We start from the raw sequence: 9,711 nt of genomic DNA on the forward strand, positions 1-9,711 counted from the left end.
AAGTACAAAGGAAAACCACATTGTCAACCTTAATTCTTTTCTTCTTTAAATGTTTTCCCCAGAAAATTGTGGTCAAGAAGGAGTTATGACATCTGAAGGGAATCTTTACTGTACCATGACCAAAAAAGGACAGGAAGAAATTGGGGCAAGAAATACAACTCAGAGGGCACAGGAGGACATGGTATGTGGAACATACCATTTAGAAGCATTATGCAGCCTCTTCATAAGGCCCCTGTTCTGCCCATGGGAATGGGAGTGCACAGAGACTGAGAAATAAGGCAGAATAGAGAAGACTTCTAGTACTCCACAGTCCTAGGCTCTTAGACCCCGTTGACTTTTTTTTTGGGGGGGGGGGGGTTATTCAATTACCTTATTATTGATAAAGATAGAGGCCAAAACTGTGAATCTAATGAAAAAAAAAAACCAACAACAAAACAGTTGTTAGTTTCCTGTAAATATTTCCAGTTTAGTCTCTCCCTGCACTCATCCTCAGCTCTCCATAATAGGAAAATTTGGGAAAGTTCTTGGCTGCTCAAGGTTTCAATGAGAAATTTAGCAGCTAAATTGGTAGCTAAGCTAACAGAGGATGGTCAGAGTCTACATCCATGTCTTGTCTGTGATAACCCAGGTATTTGTGCTTGTGGCTTTAGTTTGGGTTCAAAAATAGAGTCCCTGAATATTAATGTGATGACAAATTCAATCAATCTATGCATGCATTTCCATTATAAATGTATGTTAGACTTTGATATTACTTTATTAATTTTTTTGAGAATTTCAGTGTATTTTGGTCATACTCCCTTCTCATTCCCCAACTCTTCCTACATTAACCCTGCCTCACTACCCACTACCTAATTCCATCCTCCTCCTTCTCTCTTGCCCTCATCTCCTCTTTCTCTTCCTCCTCATTCTCCTTTCTTCTTCTCCTCCGTCTCCTCCTCCTTCTATTCCTCTTTCTCCTCCTTCTCTTCTGTTTCTTCAACTATATCAAATTTAGTTTGTATTGCCCAACTACTCTTGGCTGTGAGGCCTATCCTCAAAAGCTATCAAACGCCAGTAGCTTCCCCATTTTTGGTGGGACTTTGTGTCCATCCCTGTCACCCAGGCTGAAAATTTGTCTGGCTTGAGTTCATGCAAGAATTTTGTATGCTGTCATAATGTAAGTGCAGGGTGCCCAGAAAATGGTGTTTTCCTGAAGTCATCTACCACTGCTGGCACTTACAATCTTCTTGCCTTCTTTTCCTTAAAGATCCCTGAAAGAAAACAAGTTTCTCTAACAAAGTTTTAGAAATCCACTGATCTATGGATGTATCAATAAGTCATTAAGAGCCATTCTAATCCTGTTTATTTAGGAGAATAGTAGTGTATTCTCCCATAGGGCCTATGACTATCTAGCAACAAATTAAATTTTGACTATTTATGGATGTATTTTAAGAAAAGGAAACTGAGAGTATACATTATTATACTAATATCATTGTGATTTAATTTATAACAAGCATTTTGACATTAGCACTTTATTCTAGGTACGATAAAGCAAGATTCCATGTACACATGAGAAAACAAAGCCCATACACAGAATAAAAACAAGAAATTACATAGCAGACACTGTTCTCTCAGTTTCCAGTACCTTGCTGACTTTAATACATGTTCAGTGCAACCTTACCAGACGTTATAATCCATGATCCATTCTAAGCCTGGCAAAAGATAAAGCACACATCCTAACTTTTGAGCCTGTAGACTAATAGATGCTTAGAGAACTGCTTTATTTATTGCTCAAAAATTGCACACTTCACAAGTTATCGTTTGTTAGTTTTACAAGCTATTGAGCAGGTGAGGGAAGCAGAGCTTGGGCTTTAAAGAAAATGAAAGGCTGCCTTTTCACTTTATTCTTTGTACTTAGCAGCAACATAAAAAGGATGTATAAAGTCTTTACAAAACCTACTGTCTTAGTTCGCTGTACAAAGAATTGGTGGCCAGGATTAGTCAGTGATGGAATTGTTCCCATCTTGGAATCTACATATACATGTGAATGTGTGCAACATGTGCTCAAGTTAAACATTATTGTATTTGTTTGTATCACTGTTATTATCAATTAACACACACTATGTAAATTGAAGCAGTATTATTTTATAGTCCTAGTTGTTTGGAATATTTAGAACAATGTTAACAGAACTCTTTCTGGAAGCTCTTGGGAAAAAAATATATATGTATGTATATATATATATATTCCTTGAGGTTTTTAACTTCCCAAGGCAGAGTACATGCCATGTGCCACACTTACTTCATCTCTGAAGTAACTTGTTGAGTGGTTTTCCCACCCCTGTCTCATTCTGCTTCTATTAATTACCAGGATGCCTTGCTTGACTCTTACTTTCCCCTCTTCCTCATAAGGCCAATTGTGACTATCATGTGGCACTTGGAATAACTCAGAAAATCTAATCCTCAACTTAAATGAACATGCAAATGTGTCTTCTGATGTGTAAGATAACATTCTCGTAGACCTTGCAGGTTAAGATACAGGTAGCTTAGGGTAGTGTAGGTTTGTCTACTGCACCATTGAGGCTATCATGTTCCCCTGTCTGAATCCATCTGTTGACTGCAGAAAGTTTGTTTTATTTTTGGGCATTTACCATGCAAAAATTCAGAAATTTACAACTTCTGGATTTATCTGGTACCAAATGGGCTCCTACCAACTGGCGGCCATTTTCCTACCAAAAGGTGAAGAAATTGCTGTTAGCTCTGAGTGATCTCACTGGGCATGACTAGGGAAGGAGATCTTGCTTTTCATATTCTCATTTTCTAAACTGTTTCACCTTCAGGATCAAAGGAAGTAGATTGCATGAAGAACTTGAGATTTCTAATACATTATTTAGTCCATGTCACCTGTAGATGACTGTGTGTGTTACCTCACTGGTGTATAGCAAGTCAGTTTTAGGCACCTTCCTTTTATGAATGAGCAAATTCTGATGGTTCATACCCAGAACTGATGTTCAAACTGCCATAGACTCAACTTCATTATCATATAGAATTTACATTTTCATAAATTTACCTAATCTTTGAGCTTCTTTGGATTGTAGACCATGTATTGAAGGCTTATATCCTAATCTCTACGTATAAGAGAAAAATATGGGATGTTAGTCTATCAAGGTTTGGGTTGCCACAGTTAAATGTTTTCTTGCTATATCCATTTACCTGTGAAATTTATGATTTCATTTGTTAAGCAAACAAGCAATATTACATTGTGTAAATGTACCACACATTATCACTTCATTCTTTGATGGGCATTTAGGCTGTTACCGATTTCTGGCTATTTTGAGTAGAACAGCAATGATCATGGATAAGTATCTCTGTGCTAGGATGAAATTCCTTTGGGTGATATAGCTATACCTTGAGACTTACCTATACCCAGCTTCCTGAGGAACCCCCACACTGATTTCCATAGCAACGGTGCAAGTTTGAATTCTCACCAGCAAGTCAATAGTAAAATATGAAGAGGGTCTTCCAAAGGATTTTCCCACTTACAATTGTACTTGAAATCATAGAAGAAAACAATTCGAAATATTTTTCTCACAGCATTTTAATCTAGCCTTTTAACAATAATATGGCAATCTGAATAATAAATACTCATGGCGTGAATAAGTAGAATAATGTATGGAAAGCTCTTGTTTATTTGACTTTGATGGTGAATAAAACAGGCTGGAGCTCAGTGGGAACACAGGCTGGACAAGGATAGTCTTTCTGAACTCTGACTGTTGATGTTGTCTTCTGTGAAACTGTAACAAGAAGTCTCCAGAAGAACAGTAGGAGGTGAGTGTTGCTTTTTATTTGTGTCTTAAACTGTAGCAAGTGCTTAAGCAATGATACTACTTAGGAGCAAATTCATCTTTCTTTTTCTTCTATTGTTCCTGAGTCAAAATGCAGTTGGTTGATAAAAAAAATTGAGTATATAACTTTGTTTTAAAATGAAAAAACACAAGATACATTAATGCTGCAGCTGAATATTCCTGAAGACTGTGCTATCTTATTTCAGAGTTTCATTTTCACTACGGATTAGTACTAGAGAGTTGATAGATTAAATTGGAATTTCTTTTTTTTTAAATCTCTTCTCAGTAGCAGAAAATATGCTAGAAATTCCCCGTTGAGAAAAAGCACGTATTCATTCTGCTTTTGACTTGCCTACAGAAGTTGTTAAGGTGATATTGCTTAGCAAATATTCTATTGCTGGATTAGATGCAGCATTACAGAAACACTGTAGAGTATAATTGAAAAGTATATGTACCAAGGCCATCTTTAATGCATCATCACTTTATAGATGTTTCTGCTGAAGTCCGGTAAACATGCTTTGAACATCAGCATACAAATGGTTACATACAGCACATGTAAATGTGACACCTACTCCCACGTACTCTGAGGGAGTTGCATTTATCTTGGAATATCATTAAGGAATAACTCCTTAAACATTCAGCGAGCCCATGAATTTAAGTCTAATTATAATTTAAGACATATAGGTCAATGCATTATGACAGTAAGTACCCGTTTCTCAATTTGCAACTAAAACGGAAGAAACACATAATCCTGAAATTCTTCTCATTTTAATGTTATTAGTGTTTTCATTAAATACTTACTTTTGGCTAAATAAAATTTAACTTTATTAGTAACTAATTTCCATAGGAATCTTTACAGAACAAATTTATTTAAAAAAAATATCTTGGTGTCAAGATGAAGCTTACTATCGCCTTCCCTGCCACTGGCTGATAGAAACTCATTGAAGTGGATGACAAGTGCAAGCTTCATAAGGTCTATGAGACGTTCATGGCCACATGCGTAGCTGTTAATTCTCTTGGTGAGGAGCAGGAGGGTTATGAGGTCCAGACCAGCCATGAGAATGTCAAACAAGGTTTTCCCATGAAGCAAGGCGTTTTGACCCATGGGAGAGTGTACCTGCTCTTGAGTAAGGGGCATTCTTGTTATAGATCAAGGAGAACTGAAGAGAGGAAGCACAAGTCTGCTTGCGGATATATTATAGACGCCAATCTAAGTGTTCTCAATTTGGTTATTGTGAAGAGAGGAGAGAAGGATATTCCTGGACTAACAGATACTACTAGGCCTCATCGATTGGGACCTAAAAGAACAGTAGAATCCAAAAGCTTTTCCATCTCTCCAAAGATGATGTCAGAAAGCCATTAAACAAATTAAGAAGCCTAGGACCAAAACACCCAGGATTCAGAGTCTTGTTACTCAATGTGTTCTGCAACGCAAATGCTTATGTATTGCTCTGAAGAAATAGCACACTAAGAAAAACAAGGAGGAGGCTGCAGAATATGCTAAACTTTTGACCAAGAGAATGAAGGAAGCCAAAGAAAAGCACCAGGAACAGATTGCTAAGGAACATAGGCTGTTCTATCTGAAAGCTTCTACTTCTAAGTCTGAGTCTAGTCAGAGTCTTTAAGAGTAACAAATAAATAATCAGGCCTTGAAAAAAATTAAATTAAATAAAATAAAATAATATCTTGACCTTTCCAAAAATACTAGGAGATATTTAGATAGTTAGAGGGACAATAAAAAGCTATCAGTTTTAGAGATAATAGGTTTATTTAATAATCAAATTTTATATGAGTTCTGGTATCAAATAATAAGCAACTTGTCGGGTCTCAGTCTGAAGACTGACCTAACGTTCCACAGTGTGTTTATACTTCTTTCTACCTTACTTTTCATCAATAAACTATAAATTCTACTTTTGAGGCACATGGCAGAATGACTAAGAACTCAGTTGTGACAGTAAAAATCCCTGGTAGAATATTAGTTGTATTTCAGGGCACTCTGTGAAGTCAAGCACAGCTAAGTTCATGAACTTATTTATCTGCTAATGAGCACAATAAAGCATACCTTTTGGGATTACTATATACACAAAATGAAAAAAAATGCAGAAATAGCATGTCATGCATTAAATTCTTTTGAATAATGATCATTTTCATGGCTCATAGCTTGTCAGAAAGAACTAGACACAGCAAGATTTAAAAAAAAAAAGGTTCAATTCAAACATGTACCTCTGTTTAGAAAAAAGGAGAATCTGAAATTTTATTTTTAACTGAGACATTACTTTCTTACTTCTAGTAATTCTTGCAAACTTTCTTCTTCCTTCAAAGTAGAATAATAGGTTTTCCCATATTACAGCCACAAAAGACCACTTATCTTAACGAGAAAGGCAAGCGAGTACATTTCTGTTACTTTTTCTAGCTATTGAATATTTTACATAATTGAATTTTACCTTTGATTTTCCAAAGAATCCATTGGTTCTTTGTTTCTTTTCTAAAGATTCCTTTGCAGTAGCACACAATGATCCCTCCTTGGTGGTCTCTTCCTTAGTTATGAACCTAATTGCATACTTGAATGTGCTAGCCAGAACTTGGCTAAGTCTCACTCCTAACGATTTTGAGCTAAGGAGACTCTCCCTAACTACTCCAGTGGGAAATCTCAATGTAGACACACACACACACACACACACACACACACACACACACATTGCCCCACATCTTCATGCAAGGCTCTGTTCCCCAGTAACAAAGAATCACTTTTTCAGCTACCTTAGAAAGTTTTGGATTTAGAATGTAGTGTAAGAACATATTCTCTCATAGAAATAAATACATGTCTGAAACTTATTTTATACCAGTGACTTTTTTTTTAGTTACACTGTATTGTAAACATTTACTCTAATATTTTGTTCCTAAGATTATTTATTACTTGTACTTCTTTAAAACTTGTTCCATCAATTTCCTCTGTTAAATATCACAGATGAGTCCCTAGGAGTCATGAATGAAGGATATTTATGTTCACATATCCTCCTCATTAAACATATGCATATGCTTGGGGAGGGTGCTGCTTTGTCAGTCACCTTATGTGAACATTCAGGTAATGTGAATTGAATTTTGCTTTCTCCTATGAGTCATTTTATTTCTAAATATTAAAATCTCAGTCATGGAAGGAAATGTAACCATTACTTCATTCCACCAAGGATGAGAGCATTTGTAAAAAAAAAAAAATGTAATAAACTGAGACAATAAAAGAATAAAATCAACAAACATAAAGAAATGAAAGCAAGCAAGAGCTGGGCAGGGGTGGCTCATGCCTTTAATCCCAGCACTTGGGAGGCAGAGGCAGGAGGATTTCTGAGTTTGAGGCCAGCCTGAGCTATAAAGTGAGTCCTAGGACAGCCAGGGCTACACAGAGAAACCCTGTCTCAAAAAAACAAAAAAACAAAATAAAAAAGAAAAAAGGAAACAAACAAACAAACAAACAAAATAAAAAAAAGCAAGCAATTAAGAAAGCAGGAATGAATGAAATAAAGAAAGAAGGAAAGCAGGAAGGAAAGTTAACTTTTTTTTCAGCTGAGCACCTAAAGGATTCCTCCTTAGAATAGGGAACAAAATACCCATGGAAGGAGTTACAGAGACAAAGTTTGGAGCTAAGACTAAAGGATGGACAATCCAGAGACTACCCTACCCGGGGATCCATCCCATAATCAGCCACCAAACCCAGAAACTATTGCATATGTCAGCAAGATTTTGCTGAAAGGACCATGATAATAGCTGTCTCCTGTGAGGCTATGCCAGTGTCTGGCAAATACAGAAGTGGATGCTCACAGTCATCTATTGGATGGAACACAGGGCCCCCAATGGAGGAGCTAGGGAAAATACCCAAGGAGCTGAAAGGGTCTGCAACCCTATAGGTGGAAAACCAATATTAGCTTACCAGTACCCCCAGACCTCATGTCTCTAGCTGCATATATAGCAGAAGATGGCCTAGTCGGCCATCAGTGGAAAGAGAGGCCCATTGGTCTTGCAAAATTTATATGCCTCAGTACAAGGGAACGCCAGGGCCAAAAAATGGGAGTGGGTGGGTAGGGGAGCAGGGCTGGGGGGGTGCATAGGTAATTTCAGGATAGCATTTGAAATGTAAATAAAGAAAATATCTAATTAAAACAAAAGAAAGATCCAGTTGCTTATAGCTCTTTTCTGTTTAATTAAGCAAGTTTGTCAAAACTTCAGTGGAAATCATTATGTAAAATGATGAGTAGCAAGCAGTTCCTGGAACAAAGCTAGTATTGGCTATGTAATGAGTTATAAAAGCAATGTATACTCTTGCTTCAAGTAAGAAAGAAAATATGGCAAGTGAGAATACATTTGCTAATGGAAATATTGAAGTCAGATGAAGCAGGGCTTCAAAGCAAAATCCTAGTGGCTTAGAAACTGTGAAAGAAGAAACTAAGGAATGTAAAACTATGCTAAGAATTGTGGTGAGAGAAAGGAATATTATAGTGATCTTTATAAATGTTTATGTAATGTTACCTATCATCTATATATGTATGTATGTATCATCAATATATCTACCTATCTAACATGTATATGAGTATAATTTGATTTTGACATATAAGTAGATTATAATCCATTTAGAGGAGCAGTAAAAATTAAATATAATAGTTATAGAAGAGAAATAGAAAATCCAAACCCAGTATAACTGAAACAGTGACCTGACCAAAGACAACAATGGTTTTAAAAAGTTGCTACAGAAGTCATGAACGTACAGGAAGTCACCAAATATTTTGAATAAGTGCCAATAACTGGGAGAAACTTTTATGATGGTACCTAGATATACTATGAAAGCAATTAATTTGTATGAGATGATTAAAAAGAATGAAGAAAAAACTTTATTATTCTTCATTTAAAAATTTTTATCAAGTTGTTATTGTTTTGGGGGGGAATGCCTACAAGTCCATATGAAAAATGTCCAAGAATAAAATACAATTTTACTTTGCTGAGTTGTTCTATTAAAATAAAAGAATAAGTAATGGGAAATATAATTTAAATGAAAATAGAGAATAGATACAGTGGAGGGGGCATCTCTGTCTCCACCTTGGCCAGCAGAGTCACAATCCATGTGTGGAAAGGTTATTTGGTTCAACATGACTAAATAGCTGGTGTTGGTTCAATCTTCAGGAGACTGACACTGAGTAGTTTATTTTAGGTATATTTAAGCATACAATTTGGTGAGAAATTTCCTAATGATACCTAACTCAACACTATGTGTACAATAAAGCTTAAGACATGACTACATGGAAACTGTAAAGTCCAAGTGACATCGTCCATAAAGATGGGTACTATAGATTGATTATGTGTGACACCTTCAACAAAGATAGTTTCTATGGATTGACAGGCTAATGATAAGGTCTGGGGAGAATCTGATATAGTATTGCCAAACCAATAGCAAAAAGATTACCTGGCTTTGAACCACATATATTCTTATCCTTCTGAGTGGAAAATGGATTATACATTCCTCCCTTTCAAGTGACAGCCTTGTGTGTTTTATATCCTAATGGTTTCTCCTAATGATTCTCTGTGAGGAAAATTTCCTCCCAGGAGGAGCAGAATGGGATGTTCTAGAGAAAGAAACGCAAAGTTTCTTGAACCTATACATGAGAGTGTTAATATTGTCCTCTGTGTGCCCTGTGTGTACACCGTGAATTCTATAGTGTGTGGTTTAAGTGTACTTTGTATTTTGGGCATTGTGTTGGAACAGGGGCTAGGGTCTATTCTCTAGGTTTATGTCCCAAGTAGAGAAATTCTAAATTCAACATGAGGAGGTATATAATTTCTCTTTATGATAATTTCCAGGGTTTGGCAAAATACTAATTTTTTTTATATTACTTCTATGAGTCTG

The 9,711-nt window shown here is 36.2% G+C and overlaps 1 pseudogene; it reads left to right on the plus strand.

The window, feature by feature from the left end:
• Positions 1-4,716: 4,716 nt before the first annotated feature.
• LOC110292446 lies at positions 4,717-5,446 on the plus strand (annotated as a pseudogene).
• Positions 5,447-9,711: the final 4,265 nt, after the last annotated feature.

Source organism: Mus caroli, chromosome 4, assembly GCF_900094665.2.
Source record: "Mus caroli chromosome 4, CAROLI_EIJ_v1.1, whole genome shotgun sequence".
Taxonomy (NCBI): Eukaryota; Metazoa; Chordata; class Mammalia; order Rodentia; family Muridae; genus Mus; species Mus caroli.